General features: G+C 40.9%; 1 long non-coding RNA gene and 1 pseudogene across 1 annotated transcript; both read right to left on the bottom strand.

Annotated features, from left to right (window-relative positions):
- Positions 1-3,339: 3,339 nt before the first annotated feature.
- Positions 3,340-12,218, bottom strand: LOC134475599 (uncharacterized). Its single transcript, XR_010046780.1, has 4 exons — positions 12,087-12,218; positions 11,294-11,375; positions 10,398-10,502; positions 3,340-4,795 (listed from the first exon to the last, which is right to left on the bottom strand). It is a non-coding gene; the product is annotated as an uncharacterized LOC134475599 (long non-coding RNA).
- Positions 12,219-16,573: 4,355 nt separating this feature from the next.
- On the bottom strand, positions 16,574-19,287 carry LOC101787233 (putative inactive carboxylesterase 4; annotated as a pseudogene).
- Between the last annotated feature and the right edge of the window lie 296 nt (positions 19,288-19,583).

The raw sequence follows: 19,583 nt of genomic DNA, 5'->3' as shown, positions 1-19,583 counted from the left end.
TTGATTTACGTATGTTGAACCATCCCTGCATACCTGGGATGAATCCCACTTGGTCATGGTGTATCATCATCTTGATGATTTGCTGCATTCTATTTGCCAATATTTTATTGAGGATTTTTGCAGTTGTGTTCATTAGGGAGATTGGTCTGTAGTTCTCTTTTTTTAGTTGGGTCTTTCTCAGGTTTTGTTAATAGAGTAATATTTGCTTCCAAAAATGACTTAGGAAGGATTGCTTCCCTTTCAATTTCATTGAACAGTTTGAGGAGTGTCGGCATTAAGTCTTCTTTGTACTTCTTGTAGAATTCTGCAGTGAATCCGTCTGGGCCTGGGCTCTTCTTTGTAGGTAAGGACTTAATTACATTTTCAATTTCATTAATAGAAATTGGATTATTCAGCAGTTTTACATCTTCTTGACCTAGCTTTGGTACTTCATATGTTTCTAGGAATCTGTCTATTTCTTCTGTGTTATCAAACCTTTGAGAATACAGGTTTTCGAAATAGGTGTTGATGATCTTCTGTATTTCTACAGAGTCTGTAGTGATTTTGCCTTTTTAATTTCTTATTGCATTAATTCGAGCTTTTTCTCTCCTTTTTAAAATAAGGTTGTCTAGGGGCTTATCAATTTTATTTATTCTTTCAAAGAACCAACTTTTTGATTCATCGATCATTTGGATTGTTTTCTTAGTCTCAATTGCATTAATTTCTGCTCCAATTTTTAAAATTTCTTCTCTTCTTTTGGCTTTGGGCTTGACTTGCTCTTCTTTTCCTAGATGTTTGAGGTGTAACATCAGATTATTTATTTTTATACATTCTGTTTTCCTGATGTGGGAACTCAGTGCAATAAATTTTCCTCTGAGGACAGCTTTCAATGCATCACACAGATTCTGATATGTTGTATTTGTACTTTCATTTGTTTGTAGGTATTGTTTAACTTCCTCTTTGCTTTCCCCTGTGATCCACTGATTACTCAAGAGTGTGTTATTCAGTTTCCATGTGTTTCTGGGATTTTTTCAGCATCATTTATCATTAATTTCTAATTTCATGGCACTATGACCTGATAGCACGCTGGGATAATTTCAACTCTTCTGCATTTATTTAAATATGCTCTGTGAGCTAAAATATGGTTTATTTTATAGAATGACCCATGTACTGCTGAGAAGAATGTGTATTCTGATGTTGTTGGGTAGAACACTCTGTATATGTCTATCAAGTCCATTTGTTCACAGGTGTGATTTAGTTCTGTGCTTTGCTGATTTTCTGTTTGGTTGATCTGTCCCTTTGTGTGAATGGTGTGTTAAGGTCTCTTGTTATAATTATGTTATTCTTAATTTGGTTTTTTATTTCTGTTAATACTTGTTTTATATACCTGGGTGCTCTGGAATTTGTTGCATATATATTTGTTATCTCTGCCTCTTGAAGTTTTCCCCTAACCAGTATGTAATGACCTTCTTTATCTCTTCTGATTATTATTGGTTTGAAGCTCACATTGTCTGCAAACAGAATGGCTACCCTGGCTTTTGGGGGGGGGGTTCCTGTTGCATGATATATTGTTTTCCATTCTTTGACTTTCAGTCTGTGAGTATCCTTATGGGTTAGATGACATTCTTGTAGACAGCATATGGTAGGATTTTGTTTCTTGATCCATTCTGCCAGTCTGTTTCTTTTAATTGGTGCATTGAGACCATTTACATTAATGGTTATAACTGTTATATGTTGGCTATTGTTGACATTATCTTTCTGCTGTTGCATCTTTATCTTTCTGTTATGTTCAATTGTCTGCTTGCTTAGTGGTTTTTCCCTAAGTGTATCTAAATGTCTTTCAGTACTCTTTACAGGGTTGGCGTGGTGATCATGAAGTTCTTCAGCTGTTCTTTATCATGGAAGTATCTTATTTCTCCACCCATTTTGAAGGACAGTTTTGAAGGGTACATCAGTCTAGGTTAAAAATCATTTTCCTTATGATCTGAAATACTTCACTCCATGCTCTTCTTGACTTCATTGTTTGTGTTGAGAAGTCTGCTGTGATTCTGATAGGCTTCCTTTATAGGTGATCTGTCTTTTCTCTCTGACAGCTTTTAGTATTCTATTCTTATGCTGGATTTCTGGGATGTGATTATTGTGTGTCTGGGTGTAGTTTTATTTTGGTTATGCCTATTTGGAGTTCTATATGCCTCACTAATCCTAATGTCAGCTTCCATTTTCATGTTTGGGAAATTTTCAGCTATGACTTCTGTGAATCGCCTTTTGATATCATTTGTGCTGTTCCCTTTGTTTATGTATCCCTATTAATCTTATGTTGTTTTTGTTTGCATCATCTTGCAGCTGTTGAATTGTTATTTCCTGATTCCTTGGTTTTTTTTTAAAGATCTTTCGTTTTCTGTTCACTAGCTGCAATCTTGTCTTTGAGGTCTGAAATTCTATCTTCAACTTTCGTTGAGTCAGTTTTGACAACTTTCAGTGGAATTTTTGATTTCCTGTATTTCTCTTTGCATCTGCTTTATGTATTCTGTTTGTTTCTTATATTGCTCATCCAGGGATTCTTTTTTAGTTCCTCCAGTTTTTAAACTGTGTCTTCTTTAGATATGTTCAGCATCTCCTTCACCTCTTTTATCATTTCTTCTTTTACTGGGGAGACTATTTCTAGTTTGAATTCCTTTATAGCTTCCCGGAGTTGCTTCTTTATTTTAGTTGCTATTATGTTCGATATTTCAGCACATCCCCTATCAGGTCCAAGGACAACTCTCTTTTGACAGGGTCGTCTGTATCTCCTAAATACTTCTCAATGACTACAGGAAGCATATCCTCAGAAATGTTCTGAAAAGCATAATAAATAACCATCCCACCTGGTAAATAACCTGACTTCTTCCTCAGCCAGGCAAGAAGACTTTGTTTTTCATGAAACCCTTGATTCCTGTGTAAACCATTGGTGGGTGGTGAAAGAGGAAAGGTGAGAAAAAAGGGGGCAGAGTCTCAGGTCCCAATTTTTTCCTGTTATTGAAATGGACCAATTTCTGTGATATAAGTGTCTAACTTACAAGTATGGCATAAGACTTTGCAAAAAATGATTGTATCATATTCTGGTCCATTTTTATTTCAGAGGTTGGATATCCTAGCATCTGTTAAAAACAACAAAAAAATTAAATATTTGCAAATTATTAGACATTAACAAGAAGAACCAAACTAAACAACCAACAAAATCAGCACAAAGAGCAAGTTTTTCATTGGGCCTTGATAGGATGGGGTCTTTTATGAATCTGAAAAGAAAAAAAATCAATGTAATGAATGGAGTTATATGAATAAAACAAAGGAGTATAAAGAGGATGGCTTCACTGAACAGTATTTATCAGGTCAGGAAAAAAAACTGGTCACCTAAGAAGTAAGAAAACACAAGTTAGGGTAGTGTTGAAGCCGAGGGATCAGGGAAAGAAGGCACTAACTGACAAGGCCCTGCAGACTCAAGAGGACTCAGGAAGACAAGATCAACATTGTAGCTTTGGTCTTGAAAAGCTTTGAGCCCTTTTTGAAGTGAGAACTGCAGGTCTTGCATGTGACACCCTATGCAAACTTCTGCACTCATAGACTTGATCCAATTCTGTCCTTCTAGCAGCTTAAACCCATGCCCTGAGATGACTGCATACTCAAAATGTCTGCCTGAGAATACTCAGTGCTTACAGGTAAAATTACTGTTTTCTCCAGTGTAAGCCTGGTGCATACAAATAGATCTCTGAGTCTTTTCCTAGACCAGTCACTTTAGAAAGCTTACAAATATCAGCCCTTTCTCTGCCACTGGGATGTAAATCTCCAACCCAAACTGAGAGAATTTTTGTTATAATTTTTGGAAAACGCTTTGAAATACATACATGTGTGGCAATAACTGATTATCTTTCTGAGATAATCCCTACAGAAGAATCAAGGTCTAACTTTAATGGGGCCTCTCTCTATGTTCTCTCATAAACAGAGGGAAGTCTACTTCTCCTACAAATGTGTCTGGTGAACAAATCCAGTGATCTAGTCAGGTCATTCGTCAGTACCTTCCTGAACTCAGCCAGCCTGGAACATCTACAGGCATTCAGGTCATGTATTTGAGTTCAAGTCATGCTTCATCTTTTTCTTGCACTATCATTAATGAATAAAACCTATCCTAACATTTTAATTAGTGTCCTGCCATTATCTTTCACAGAAAAAAAGCTCTTCTTCCCATTTAAAAGCCAATTTTATTTCAACAAGATATTTTATGTGAATGTCCCCACTGCGGGAACTTGAGAGTATATGGTGGAAAGCCATGGGACCTGTGAGCTCAAGTCTAAGGTGGAACCTATTACCTCACAAGCCTGACATTTCTTATTCATTATAAACAACCTGAATTTTTCTACTGGCACAAATTTTTCTTTCTTTTTATTTTTTTTTAATCTTTAAAGGCCTCTGAGTCTGAGCATAAGGATTCTTTAATAGGAAGGCAATGAGTGTTGCAGAGGGTGGGGAGATTTCCCCATGCTGTACCCTATAGGCACATTATAGCTAACCACAAGGCTATTTCTAGAAGCAACTGTCCTGGACTAGGTAGGGGGCTTAGGAAAAGAGGAACTCTTGGGATCAGAGGCTGAAGGAATGATAAGGGAGAGTGGTAGATCTGTCTGAGAGGCCTGTACACTCTCACTGTTGGCTTAAGTCAGCCAAATTCTTGCTTGTTGATTCCCACAATGTAGGGGACAGTGTTGAAATTTTTTCCAGCCACGTCTTCTGATGCTTTGGGTAGCAGCACACCATCAGTCACAGGGGGCACAATGAGGAAACTCTATGGAAGAAAGCATTAACATATTTGTGGTTTCCCTTCCCCAAATAACTCCCATGCCTCCCTCTACTAATCAGAGAATAAATCCAGTACCATGGCTCTGAACCTTGTTCATAGAAGCTCAAGTTCCTAAAACTGGGAGTACATTCATAAAACAAAAGGCTTAACTTTACAAGGTAGCAAGTGTTGGTAAGCTGATAACAGAGGTGATAGAGAAGCACGACTCTCTCTCTCTCTGTCTCTCTCTCTCTCTCTATATATATATATATATATATATACATATTTACATTAACATATCTATAAATGTATTTCAATCTGTAACGTATCATAGTCAATATGTCTGCACAATTTTAATAAAAATTGAATTAGCAAATGCTGAACCATGATCCATGGGGAATTCCAGAGTTAGGGTCCTGTCAGCCTTTTGTCACACCATTTTCATCATTTTTATTGTGTGTGTGAGTCTCTGTTCAAAGACACATGGTACAACATATATTCCTTGCAAAAATATGTTATATAGAAAATTTATTTTTGATAAAACATTGCCTGGGAAGAGCTTAATGTTTTCCAGTGTTAACACTGGAAGTTTCTTTGGCTTCTGCCTCCCAATAATGTTGTATACTACTATAATTTTGGGGGGGGTAGCCATCATTTCATGAATCCACAAGTTGCTCTGCTTTCCAACTTTTTTTTTATAGCTTTATGACATGACAGATCACATATTACCACTTTCTACATGGTAGAGATAGTCAGGTCTCTTCTTTTGGATATACTGTATCACTGACTCATTAACACTGAATGTGTGGCTCAGTACATTATAAGTGAAACCTGAATGAAGCTTATTTATCTCCTATATCTTCCCTGTAAGGCATTTAGGTATTTATTGAAGAACTAACTCAATGAAGGTGTTATAATTTGGAATTTAAATAACTTAGCAAAGCCCAAATGGTGGGAGCTTGCAGAAATGGGTACTTATAAGAGGTCTTTGGGTCAATGCATACTTGAAGGTAGCAGTTTCCTGTCCATTCCTCTGTCTTCCTTCCCTCCCTGACAATGAGGTGAGCAATTTTGCCTCTTTAGCTGCTCCTTCTAAAATGTTCCAGAACAGGTAAAAGGCTTAGGATCAAAAGATTATGAAAAGAAACCTCCAAAATTATGAGAAAAAAAGAAAAGAAAAATTTCTTCTTATTAAGATGATTATCTCAGGGTTTTTTATTTTTGGAGTAACAGAAGTGTGACTAGCATGGGCAGCAAAAGTATTCCTCTTATTTATAAACATTGGTAGACCATTAAGAAGGAGGTGGTATTTTGTATGTTTTTTAGTGCACTAAGTCTTGTGGAACTGAAAGGCCTGATAATAAGGAAGATAGAGTGAACGAAGGAGAGAGTAAAAGCCAGGAGAGTGATAGTGAGGGCCCATGTTAGGCAGCCACAGCTGGAGAGAATGGGCGTCAGCAAACATGAATGAATGCTATAGTGATTGCTGCCATGTGGTCAGAGTTAGAGGTGGCTGTGAAGCTGTGTCCTTTGCTGCTCAGGTCAGAGCAATCAGGGGTAACATCTCCTCCTCTCTTGCTCTCGCTCTTCTGACCCCGCTCATCATCAAGTTAAAAATATCAAGACTCTACCTACTTGTCTCACCCCACTGCACTGGTTGTGGGAACACCTTGTCTGGGCCTCTGCAGCACAGTGTCCTTCTACCTGTTCTTGCTGGCCTGGCCCCACCCTACTCTGCCCTGCTGTCTAGACCATACTGCAGTTAGAGACCTGTGGGAAATCGCAGACATCACTGCTCTATTCAAAGCCCCCTGAACATGACCTGAGCGCTACATGTCGCATTGCAATCCAGTCCTTCTAGTAACCATCTCACCCATCTCCCATGAGCTCCTCAGCCTCTAGTCTTTCCACTCCTCCACTGCCTTCCTCCACTGTAGCACTGGCCTGCTGCATCAGAGCTTTTGCAGTAGCTGTCCTTTCTGTCTGGTACACTCTTCCTTCAGATTTCCTGACAGCTGGTTTCTTTCCCTGCTCTAGAGCATTGCTCAAAAGTCACTGCTGCTCAGGCAGCCACCCCTGACCCTAAAGTTTATATTCAAACAGCTATTGATTTCCCACTTTCCCTTTTTACCTTGTCAGTGAACATTCGTTAAGCATACCACATTGTTTATTTTTCTGTTGCACTCATCTCTCATGGGAATGGAGAGCTCCAAGAGGGCAAGGAATCTTGTCTGTTTCACTGTTACATCCCAGCTGCTCTATTAGATTCTGTCACACAATGTATGCTGATGAAATCTTTGCCAAATGGCTAAACAAATGCCAGTTTTTCACAAGCCCTTAAGGAAAGTAATATGATCCCAGCTGAGGAAGCAGAGAGGACAGGATTATAAGGTGTTTCACAGTTAATGTTACCAGACACAGGAAACCCACTGGGGAACAGGAAAGGAGGTAGGAGGAAAAGGTAAGGTACCACTGGGGTTTCCTATATATCTTCAGAGAGGGTATTGTCATTAGCAGTGAGATCCTGGTCTCCATTCATATATAGCTATTCAAGCCTGTAACCTCCCAGGAGATCTCTCCTCCTCAACGAAGGCTAAGGCTCCTCAGCTGCTTAGCCACTCACTCTGCTTTAGAGAATCTTCTGCTGTAACTTCCTTCCAGGGCCATTTGGAAGGATGAAATGCAAATGAAAAGGGTGTGGCTAAACCCAGAGAATACAACAGTTACTGACCAAGCACACTGAACTGGGAGCTGGGAGAAGCTTCATATCCCTGAACATAGAAATTAGTTCAAGGATGGATACGTAACTGTATCAGTCCAACAGTTTATGCTAAAACAATTGCTGAAAATGGTGGGATAAATATATCTGAGCAGATAGGAGATTAGTCTAGATTGCTGTTGTCTTTAAAATCCCCACCCTACCCCCTACCCTCAGCTCCTTCAAGGACTAATTTGCTTCAGAGAGAAGCCAACAAATAAGAGAACAATGAAGAAAGGTAGATTCTCAATAAAATCTTCATGGCATCTAAGTTCAGCTAGCTGGATCTAAGGATCTAAGCCATCTTCTCTTGAACTTTTACTGAAGAGTTTGTGACAATATTACTTTTCCTTTCTGTTCAACTTGAGATAGTTTTTATCAAACTGCATTAGAAAATCCTGACTTAAACAAGCTCAGCAAAACTCAGTGAAACACATGATTGTCTTTGGTATTTGCTTACCAAGACTGCAGGAATTAAAACGTTCCACTTTAAGCTGAGAGGTCGGAGCTGTAAGTGGGAAGCAACCACTAGAGATAACTCTGTTATGGTTTGCAGTCCCACCAAGCATAAGTGGTGTGTGTGTGTGTGTGAGAGAGAGAGAGAGAGAGAGAGAGAGAGAGAGTACTAGGGTCGAGGTATTCCTGTAGAAGAATTTACACAAACATTCAAGAATCTCAGAAAGTTGTCCTTAATATTCCCAGTGGCAGTAACTATTGTTGTATAATCTGTGTCTTCCTATGCCAAATGGAGAAGAGTTACGATATTTACCTCTATCTGGGAAATAATAGCAGATAGCTGTATCTTAATTTTCTGAAAATTTTTGTCTCTTCGTCTGAGCCTGATGAACCAAGATCATACTGGACTAGGTTCATAGACACACAGGCAGAACAAAAGGATTGTGGTCAACACTACGAGTCCAAAAGAATCCTCCTGTGTCAAAGACTCAGACCTGCAGACCAAGGCTTCAAATGACTCCTGTCTCACACCTTCCTTGACAAAGGGGGTTGATCTAATAGACCCTGGATGTTATTTTTTGATCACTTGTTCTGCTGAGTTTCTCTGTGATGGCAGATCACCACAGCCATCCATCAGTCCTCAAGGATCACCTTCTCCAAGAAGCACTCTTACTGGATATAAAAATTGTTTACCACTTTTGTGGCCCCACTATGTCTCATCTACTAACTATATGGTTGTGTTTTTCCTTATATATTCCCCTTATGAGCATGGGCATTCAGGGGATGAATCTTGATTATCTGGGAATGGATGAAAGGAGGGAGGGAAGAAACAGGGAAGAAATTGGTCTATACATACACTATTGGTGAGTTGGTGGATGCATAGTTAAAAGATAAAACTAGCAGATACATTATGAATAGGTTGATACTTTTAGAAAACTGGTGTTAGAGTGTAGGTATATGTTGGCAGGATGACTCCTGGATGATAGAAAACTGAAGATAAATAAATGATTATTTACCAGAGAGTTATTACTAGATTAATCAAAGATATTAACCAAGTGGATGAAATGATATTTAAATGAATATATGGCTAGATGATAGATGAGTGACTGTATAGGTTTATGATTATCTTTAAAACCTAATTGAAGCTGAATTTTGAAATAGAATATTAGGCCACTACTATGTTATAATTTATGTAGTCTCTAAATCAACAAAGGTAAATTGGGTCAACATTCTGAAAAACTTTGTGTTTCTGTAGCACAAGATGTTCTCATGCCCCAGTCAGTTTCTTAGCTGCCCAGGTTAGTTCCTCTTGTAGTTTTTGTTGCTTCTGTCTTCTAGAAATGGCTGGTCACTGGTGCATAACTGGTCACTGTGAGGCATATTGTAAGAACCAATCCCCAACTGACTAGCCAATTCTGCCTCTATACTTCCTGCTTGCTTATCACGTTTAAGTCCTAGACCACCAAAGATCAGGGCCTGATATTTTAAGAATTATCCTGATCCGTGCCCATCAACGTAAGATAAATCTGCCTCCAAATTGTGGGTGTTGTTTCAGTATTTCTGTTTATCACAGTATCTCCACCTAAGATAAGGAATTTTAGCTATTTGTAAAAATATCTAATATTTAATTCATTAAAATACAAATGAAAACTTGAATGGCAAAATATTAAGTTAAAAGGAATTGAGTGCTTGTTCTGCAGTTTTCATCATATTACTGTTGAAGCTGTTATTCTTATGAGTTGAAGGCTTGTCCCCTAATACAGCACTTCAGAAGTGACATTGTGAGAATGATTAAGTCAGGAGAGCTCAGACTTCATTCATGTGGTCATGATTTGATGATTTATTGTGGAAAACTGTACAGTAGCATAGTCTGAGAGAGTAAATCTTTTGGGGGCATGCCCTTGGAGATTATATCTTGTCCTGAATTCCCCTGCCTCTCTCTGTCTCTGTCTCTCTGTCTCTCTGTCTCTCTCTCTCTCTCTGTCTCTCTCTCTCTCTCTCTCTCTCTCTCTTTCTTTCTCTCTCTCTGTGAGGAGTCCTCCTTAGCCATTCCCCTCTGCCAGGAGGTTCTTCATAGACCCAAAAACAATATTACCAAGTGATAATGAACTTAGACCTTGAAACTGTCAGCCAAAATAAGTATTTCTTCCTTTGCTTTTCTCAAGTATTTTGTTATATGCTCAAAAATGACTACCATTGGGCCTTATTTGAAAACTGAAGTACTTTACAATATAGAGGGAAGAATAAAAATACCAGTTTGGATCAGGAGGCAGATACTACTCCTGAAAGGTGAGCAACTGCCCCAGAAGATTAGACCCAGTCAAAGACATAACTGAATGGATGGAGCCTGGGACCAAATACACAGGGTGGAGTCACTAAAATGGAAACATTTACCATTTTCAGAGTTGTCTCCAAGAGCTCATCCTCTGTCTTCTGGTGCAGACAGTGAACCATGACAGCTGATGTGGTGGTTTTGCACCCAGCAGTGGCAGCAATTTTCTGCAGGGACCATATGCAAAAACAGAGTTCAACAACAACGTCTCTTCTCTCCATCAATGGAGATGGAAGGGTTTTTTCCAAGCCCAATTTCTAAAAACATTTATGGGGTACCCACAAATACTACAGATCAGCTGATACAGCTTCTGGAACCCACAGAGTGTTACCTGTTACTAGCTGGAATTGTGACTTTACCCAGCTATATATCTGTCTTAGTTATATTATCTCTGTTACAATTAACAAAGTTGAATGTCTTAAGAGAGGCTGTGTGGAGTAAGCATATACAACGTAGAGTCTCGAATTCCATTGTCTGGCTAAACCATGGCTCCTCCATGGTTTATCCTTTGTCTAGTGTTCCCCTGCCACACATAAGCATGTTTTCCCCCGTCTTATACAGAAAATTGACACATGTGATGTGGTAAGCCCTGTAATTGGCTGCCACCTTATATCTGCAGGCCGCACCACCTTAACTTCCTCTAGGAGTTAAGTTTGGTAGTTAAGCATCAACTTGCCTACCTAGCTTGTTTGGCCTATTCAGGAATTATGTTAATCAGCCTGCCTTATGAGCCCGCCCCCAGGAAATTTGAATTGACCTATAACCCTCGGTCTTGCCACTGTTGCTAAGTTAGCTGCTGACGTCTCAGAACCCAAATCCCTCTTTCTCAATACCCTATATATTTGTTACTCCTTCCGTGAATAAATGAGACTTGATCAGACTTTGTCTTGTCTCCATCCTTTGTGTCTCTTGTCCCTTCTTCATCACCACTCCCCCTCTAGGGTCTCCGTGGACTTACCTGCAGGCCGGGACAAGTGGCACCCCCAACGTGGGACCTGAGAACAGGGGACTTAGTGAGGGATGCTGTTCATGGGTCCAAACTAGAAAAAGCAAAACAAAATAGGGGCTGGGGATTTAGCTCAGCGGCATAAGTGCCTGCCTTGTAAAGCAGGCAGTCTTGAGTTTGATCCCCGGTACCGATAAAAAGGAAAAAGAAAAAAAAAATGTGAAAATAAAGGGCCAATGTGGGAGCCTGCTACACCACTGAACCTCGGTAAGTAAACAGCGATTATGGGACAAGAAATTAGCCAGCATGAGACTTTTGTTGAAAGTTTAGAAAAGCTCTAAAGACACAAAGGGTAAAGGAAAAAAAATAGCAATTGTGTCCACTAAGACAAGAAATGAGCCAATGTGAGATTTTTGTTAAAAGTTTAAGAAAGGCTTTAAAGACGCGAAGAGTAAAGGGAAAAAAATTAAGCAATTGTCCATTAGGACTTAATAAACTGTAACTCGGAAGCAAAGCGACCCGGTAAACTGCTAGCCCCCAACCCCCTCCAGGCTTAACACTGCAGTCTCCCCATGCACCAGGTGGCCAGAGCAGACAAAGCCCCCAGTGCAGCCTTAGCCACACATGCCCTCCCCCACACTGTAATGGCCATATAGCTCTGGCTTCAGCGTGATACTAGGAAGGAATTAAAAGACCAAATTGAACTTTTAAAACAACAGATTAAACTGAAAACAACCATCAGCATTTGATAGCTCAATTAGAAAGGCTAAAATTCGCAAAATTTAAAATGAAAAGTGAAACTAACCCCAGAGTTTCCTCCAAGATTTCTCCCACTCAGCGACCCCCGCTGAGAGGCATGATTTCTAAATTTACCCCCCTGGCCTGATCCAATATTAAAGCTAGATGATATGGAGGCTTTCCCTGTGATGAAAATGACAGACGCCGAGGGTGGAGTTATTCGAGACTACTCTGGTTTCGATTTCAAACTGAATAGAGAATTAAAAACAGTGGTTACACAGTAGGAAGGCACAGCCATGTATACTCTTGCTGTCTTGGATTCTTTGGCTGGCTCACACCTACAGATTGGCAAGGATTGGCCCGAGTGACTTTATAAGGTGGGGATTATCTTTTGTGGAAATCAGAATATATAGAAAATTGCAAAGAGACTTCCAGGTGCAATAGCAAGCCAGCAATGACCTTGATATGTTAATAGGGAAGGATGCGTATGTTGACAGAGAGACCCAAAAGCAATTTAAGGGTGATATGAGTTCCTCTCTCAGGAGCATTAAGCAGGGGCTGGGGATTTAGCTCAGCGACATAAGCACCTGCCAGCCAAGCACAAGGCTGTGAGTTTGATCCACAGGGCTGGAGATTTAACTCAGTGGCCCAAGTGCCTGCCCGATCATGATGACAATGTTACTTCAGCACAAGAGTCACCAATTGCACCATCTCAATGCTCACACCCTCCGTCTTATGCACAAGATCACCAGAGAGCAAGCCAGACAGATAGTAAAAAATTGCCCCTCTTGTGCCATGCACCTCCCAGTTCCACACTTTGCGGTTAATCCTAGAGGACTTATGCCCAACGCATTATAGCAAATGGATGTCACCCACATTCCTGAGTGTGGCAATCTTAAATATGTTCATGTAACTATAGATACCTTTATGGTTTCATTTATGCCTCTCCCCAGACTGGCGAAGCTATCAAACATGTTATTAGCCATATGTTAACTACCTTATCAGTTTTGGGATGCCCACAACAATTAAAGACTGATAATGGTCCAGGCTATGCTAGTTCTGCCTTTGCTTGTTTCTATCAACATCTTAATATTCATCATATAAAATGCATACCTTATAACCCTCAAGGTCAAGGCATAGTTGAAAGGGCACATCTCTCACTAAAACTCACTATTGATAAAATAAAAAAGGGGGAATGGTACCCCACAAAGGGGACACCTAAAAATATTCTCTCATGCCTTATTCATACTTAATTTTTTAAATTTGGGTGTGCCAGACAGTCAGCAGCCACCCATTTTTGGCATACTGAAGCACAAAAGTAATTTGCTTCTGTACCATGGAGAGACCTCCCCGACTAACTCATGACATGGTCCAGACCCAGTCCTTATCTGGGGATGAGGATCAGTATGCATTTACTCTAAAGAGATGAAATCTGCAAGATGGCTGCCAGAACGATTAGTTAAACAAATAGATCAAATGCAACAAATAGAGGATAATGTTACAGATGACTCCAGGGAAGAAAAATGACCCCTGAGAGAATTTTTTTTGCACCTTTTGTCTTTCAGGTGATGGAACCAATAGCCTGGATCCTGTCTCCAGGGATTATGATGACTAAGTTGATGGCTTTTGTCAAACAACAGGTGGATGCCATAAAAATGCAACCTACAAATCCATTACCACAGGCTTAGAATGGCTGATAGAGGAAAAATTACGTGGAGCTGCAAAACTGTATTATGATAATGCTTTGTGAAAGCATGCTGCCGGCTCCATTTCTCTTGCCTTGGTGTGATAGACTGGATAGCCAGAAACGGACAACTGGGCCTCACACAGGATGCCAACTTCCACCTAAGACAGGAACTGGGCCTCTTGCTGCCCTGCCTTCCAATGACGGGTAAGGCTAGGTTGGCCCCCCTGTGGAAGCGCTCTGACCCAAGACAGGCACAGTCTCCTCAAGGATGCAGCCTCTTATATGCCTCTTATATTTTAAAGTAAAGGGGGACCTGTGGGAAGCCCTGTAATTGGCTGCCACCTTATATCTGCAGGCCGCACCACCTTAACTTCCTCTAGGAGTTAAGTTTGGTAGTTAAGCATCACCTTGCCTACCTAGCTTGTTGGCCTATTCAGGAATTATGTTAATTAGCCCGCCTTATGAGCCCGCGCCCAGGAAATTTGAATTGACCTATAACCCTCGGTCTTGCCACTGTTGCTAAGTTAGCTGCTGACGTCTCAGAACCCAAATCCCTCCTCCTCAATACCATATATATATATATGTATATATGTTACTCCTTCCATGAATAAACGAGACTTAATCAGACTTCGTCTTGTCTCCATCCTTTGTGTCTCTTGTCCCTTCTTTATCCCCACTCCCCCTCTAGGTCTCCGTGGACTTACCCACAGGCCGGGACAATGTGACATGCTTCAAAGGTCATCATGTTTCTCACACCCTGAAACTTGTGCAAAACTGCAAGAGGCCTAGATAACATGACTCACATGAAGGCACCTCAGATAGTACAGAATATGACTTAAATGTGAGCCCCAAAAGAGGCCTTCCTGCTCAGCTATTCTGAGTGAGTTAGCCTTTGAGCATAACGGTTGAATTCCACTGAAAGAAAGGTTCCAGGAAAAAAGAAGAAAAGGTAGGAGACCTATGGTAGCCAGAGGCTTGACGTCCTGCTGACTAGACCAGCAGCGAGGGCCACACCACTTTCAGAAATGCCCTGTTGGAGAGGTTCTTGCCTAAGGGGATAGTACCTGGCAGGGGAGTGGACAGGAGGAGTTGGTGCTCACTGAGAGGAAGTCAGTGACTCACTTGCTCCTTAAGGCTCCCTTCATCTGCTTGTCTGGTCTTGCTATTCACTTGGAAACTTTGATGATTCCTAAACAAGGCAGCTACTCACATGTCCCACATGCTTCCCAGGATCTCTCTGGGCCCAGTTTTCCCAAGAGGACATCAGCAGGACAGAAGCAGACATCAGAGCTAGGCACAAAACAGGAAGATTGTGGCACCTGCTCATCACAACAATTAAAACCATTGGAAAGACAGCATGGTAATCCTTTTTTAGCATTTTTTTTTTACTTAGAATTTATCCTTAGAACAGTAATCATTAAATGAGAGAGTGAGAGAGAGACAGACAGAGACAGACACAGAGAGACAGTGAACATGAGAGAAGCAGAGTCACAGACACACGAGAGAGAGAGAGAGAGAGAGAGAGAGAGAGAGAGAGAGAGAGAGAATGCCAGGAGTGTAGTTTAGTGGCAGAATCTTTCCTGGAATTTCCAAGGCTATAGGTTTAATATCTAGCACTGGTAAAAATAAAAAGGAAGAGCAAAAGAGGAAATGTCAGTGGAGGTGCACAAAGATATCTAAGAATGTCAATATTGTTAATATGAGTGAAAACTGGAAATAAACCACAGTTTCAATGTTAAGAGGCTTGGTAAATAAGCAATGTTTATTGTATCATGAAATACTATTCAATTATAAAAATAATCTTGTTTAAGATTATTAATGACTAGAAAAGTATTTATGCTCCATTACAATTCTTCATTAAAAATAACAGTTAAAGAGAAAAAATATGAGAGATAATGAATAGAGTGATGACGGGATGATACATAGATAGATAGATAGATACATACATACATACATACATACATACGTACATACATAGATACATAGATAGATAGATAGATAGATAGATAGATAGATAGATAGATGCATATATACATACATACATACATACATATGTGCATAAAACTGTACAAAAAAGAGAAACACATGTAAAGACATCTGTAGTGGCTATTCTTGAGTAATGGAATTGTGAATGATTTTCTTCTTCTTTGGGTTTCTGTGTACTTTTTTTCCTGCTTTAAAAACTATAAAATAATTTCCCTGTGGTTATCCAACTAACATGGATTTTAAAAAATTGGGCTGACCCTTTGCTCAATTTTGAGTTAGTTGGAGGGATTTTTATGATCCAGAACTGTAATCACTTCCCTCAGTGTCCTTTCAGCCCTGTTACTTACACCAGCAAGGCATCCCCTGTCCCCGGATTATGCTTGTGGCTCCCATCTTGTGTACCATCCCTCCCTTTCCTATCCATCTTCCAAGCTTTTTTCCTTCACCCACTTCCACCAGTCCACCCTCATCCTCAGAGACTGCAGTGAGTGTCTTGGGCACTCACAAGCCATCAGATTTCCTCAGAGGAAGCCCCTGCTCTGGGTGCCTGAATCCCATAGATCTACTCAGATCACATAGATCTACTCAGTGAAACTGCAACACTTTATCCTGATTGCATCCTCACCTTTTCCTGTTTGCAGTTTATGCTCATGCCTACTAAAAGAGAAAACTCAAACCAGAACAGCAGCAAGACTGTTACTATTACAAGTTGCAGCTACAGACTCTCGTGGTCATGGGACATTGCATTCTGAGCTTCCTGGGGACCAACAGCAGTGGGGCTTTGGCTTCCTATCATCTGCTGTTGTGTAATGAGTAAAGTCAATCCCAAACCCAAGTCTTGTATGCAAAGGTGGCTAGGGCTGGAGTGACTGGTTCCATCATTACCACATTAAAGACTGTACAGTGGAGCACTTAACAAGAACAGAGACACTTTCACCTCCTGCTGACTCCGCAAAGATGGTCACAGAGTTTGGGTTCCCTCCAAAGCTGGCAGTGTTGCCCTGGACCCAGCGCAGGGCAGCCACCTGGTCCAAGTGACCCCAGTTCCCCCAGCTGTGTTCATCCCCTGTGGGGCAAGAAAACGGGGTAGAGGTGAAACAGATACATCATTTTCTGGCTCTCAGGAATACAAATGGGCTTGGGGATCTCAGTGAGCCTTCCAGAATGAGGCTGGGCAGCCACACTTCTAACACAGGGGATTTTGCTTACTACTCATTCCTATAGCAGTGTTCTATGAGAGCTCTACAAACACCACTCCAGCAGCTATGTACTGTGGAGTTAGTATCCAACAATGATCAAAGACCTGGGGCAGAATCTGGAACAAACTGTAAAAGCTCTCAGTAAATTCATTTCACCTTATAGACCAATCATTAAAAAACAGGTAAAAGGGAATATACTGTCAGTTGGTGAAGGTTCTTTGAGTTAAATGAACTTTGAAATAGGGAGAGGCAGGGGACACTCTGGAGATTTATGGATCACATGACCAAAGAAAGCAGGGAGAGACAACAGCATTTGGTAAAGACCCGAATGAAATGAGCACATGGGTCTTTTAAGTATACAACAAAGGAATTCTGTTTAGGGAAAGCAGCAGATACACAGGCCCCAGAACCAAGGGGGGGAAATGTGAGCATAGCTAGTGTGACATACAGCTATAGAGGGTGCAGTGGACCAAAACAAGGACTTACATGATATTGTAAGAAAAGTGGGAAGCCCCTGCAGAGACATGACAAAATTCAACCTATATCTCTCCTGAGTACTCAGTTTACTGTGTGTAACAGACATTGAAAAAGGATTCTTTTTGTCTTTTTAAGACAGGTTCTCACTGTGTAATTTAAATTGGTCTCTAGCTCACTTTGTAGCCCAAGCTGGTCTCGAACTCAAAACAATCCTCTTGACTCAGCCACCGGAGTGCAGGGATTACAGATGTGAGTGACCACACCTGGCCAGAAGGATTTTTTTTTTAAAGTGATGAACTGATTACCACAGAGATCCATTCCATAGACTTTGGACATCAATTAGAGTGCAAGCAAAGAATAGATGATCAGTAGCTGTATTTTGACCATATTTTAAATGAGGATTTAGGAAGATTTGCTGGGTGACTTGATGTGAAGAGCAAGATAAAAAAAAAAAGACGCCAGGTTGCCCCATCAGCATGTATTCTGAGCAGCAGTGAGACAGGAGCTGCAGGCAGCTGCACAGAGGACCTTGTGGGAAAAGGAGGAGGCCCTTTTTTGAGGTAGGAGTAGTGAATGACAAGTTTAGCCTGTCAAGGTGACATCTGCCTGAGGTCTCAGTCTGTCCCTGTGAAGTCAAAGTCTCCCAGAGGAGACAATATAAGGTACTTAAAGATAGGCTTCTATGTTCAAAGGAGGGGTAGAGGATGTAATAAGCAGCTGGAAAATCCTGCTGCGGTCACTTAGGGAATTAGCAGACACGGAGAGAAAGACACAGAGGCCAACAAGGTGGGAATAGAGGAACAGCAAAGAGATGAAAAGTGGCAGCTGACAGGTGGGAAATGGTCCAGGATAGGAGAAGGGACCATTTCCAAGAGGTAGAAGTATTCGTGAGTGACCATCTGGAGGTGCTGTGCCTTGAAACAAGCGTACATAAACATTCATTGAACTCTCTCTACCAGGATTTCCTTTTTCCTTTTCCACAAGATGTCCAACATTGAACTGCTCTGCTACTTGCTACCTGCTGGCTTGGAGGCCTGCAATGTACCAGGATAGCACAGGGGGAAAGGCCATTAATATTTTAGAGGCCATATCATTCAGGCTGTGACCTGCTGAATGAATAGGAGTTTTTCCAGGATAGTAGGCATTTCAAGAAGAGCAAACAGCTCCTGCAAAGCTTAGAAGCAACAAACCGTGCATCTGGAGAATGAGAATGAAGGATCAGTCTTATGATGAAGAGACAGGATGTGTTATGAAGTGTACTATCCAAGGTCCCTGAGAGAGACAACACGACTAGAGAAAGTTTCTAGAATATTTTACTTGGTGACTGCTGTGATTTGGATGCACTTTGTTCCCCAAGGATTCATTAACCCTGCTCAGTAATGTAACATTTTTAAAGTAATGGTAAAACTTGCAAAAATGACTGTGTCAGTAAGGATACTATTTTCAGAGGGGATAATGTAATGTTCAGGGGACCCTAGTTTGCTCCTGAGACAGAGAATCACAAAACAATGAACAAGACTGCCCTTCTACTGGCTTCCTGTCTTGCTATGTGATCTTGTCTATGTGCTAAGCATTACTTTTCTGTGTCTCCATCATGTTGGGTTGTGGCTAAGACCCCTTCACAAGTCCTATCTGACAAATCCACCCAATCCTAGACTTTTAGCCTCTCAGACTCTGAGTTAGATAAATCAGTTTTCTTTATAGTTACTACCTAGCTTCAGATCTTTGGTTGTATCAATAAAAACACAACATAAGACTGAAGGCAGGGAGGAGAGTGTAGGACCTTACCTGAAGAATCCCTGGATGCCAGACGGTACCGAATGGTTACCACCACCACATTCTCAAGGTCAGAAAGGACCAGTCCATCATACGTTGATGCCCCACCAACCCAGGAGGGCACTTCCATGGATCCATACCATCACCTGGACAAAGAGGCCAGCTACTCTGGTTCCAGGAAGCAGAACTGAGCAGAATCTCAGATGCTGTCTAGTTTGATTTTCTGGTCCTATCCCTGACTCAGTGATGCCATTGCCCAAAATTCACAGTGCCCAGCAAGTTTGCAGAAAGATAGCCTTTCTCTTCCTTAGCTCTCTCACCTGAGTCCCAGGATGTCATACCACTTAACGTCCCCTACTATTCCCTGCTTTTTTCCCAGGCCCTAGTGCTACATCCTCCCAAGGCTTTTCAAACTGAGATTGTTACCACAGGAACAGCA

This window comes from Cavia porcellus, unplaced genomic scaffold (assembly GCF_034190915.1).
Source record: "Cavia porcellus strain 051 isolate PalLab524CR breed Dunkin Hartley unplaced genomic scaffold, mCavPor4.1 scaffold_4, whole genome shotgun sequence".
Classification (NCBI taxonomy): Eukaryota; Metazoa; Chordata; class Mammalia; order Rodentia; family Caviidae; genus Cavia; species Cavia porcellus.
The sequence above is the reverse complement of the archived record's forward strand: the minus strand, read 5'-3'. Positions and strand labels throughout refer to the sequence as shown.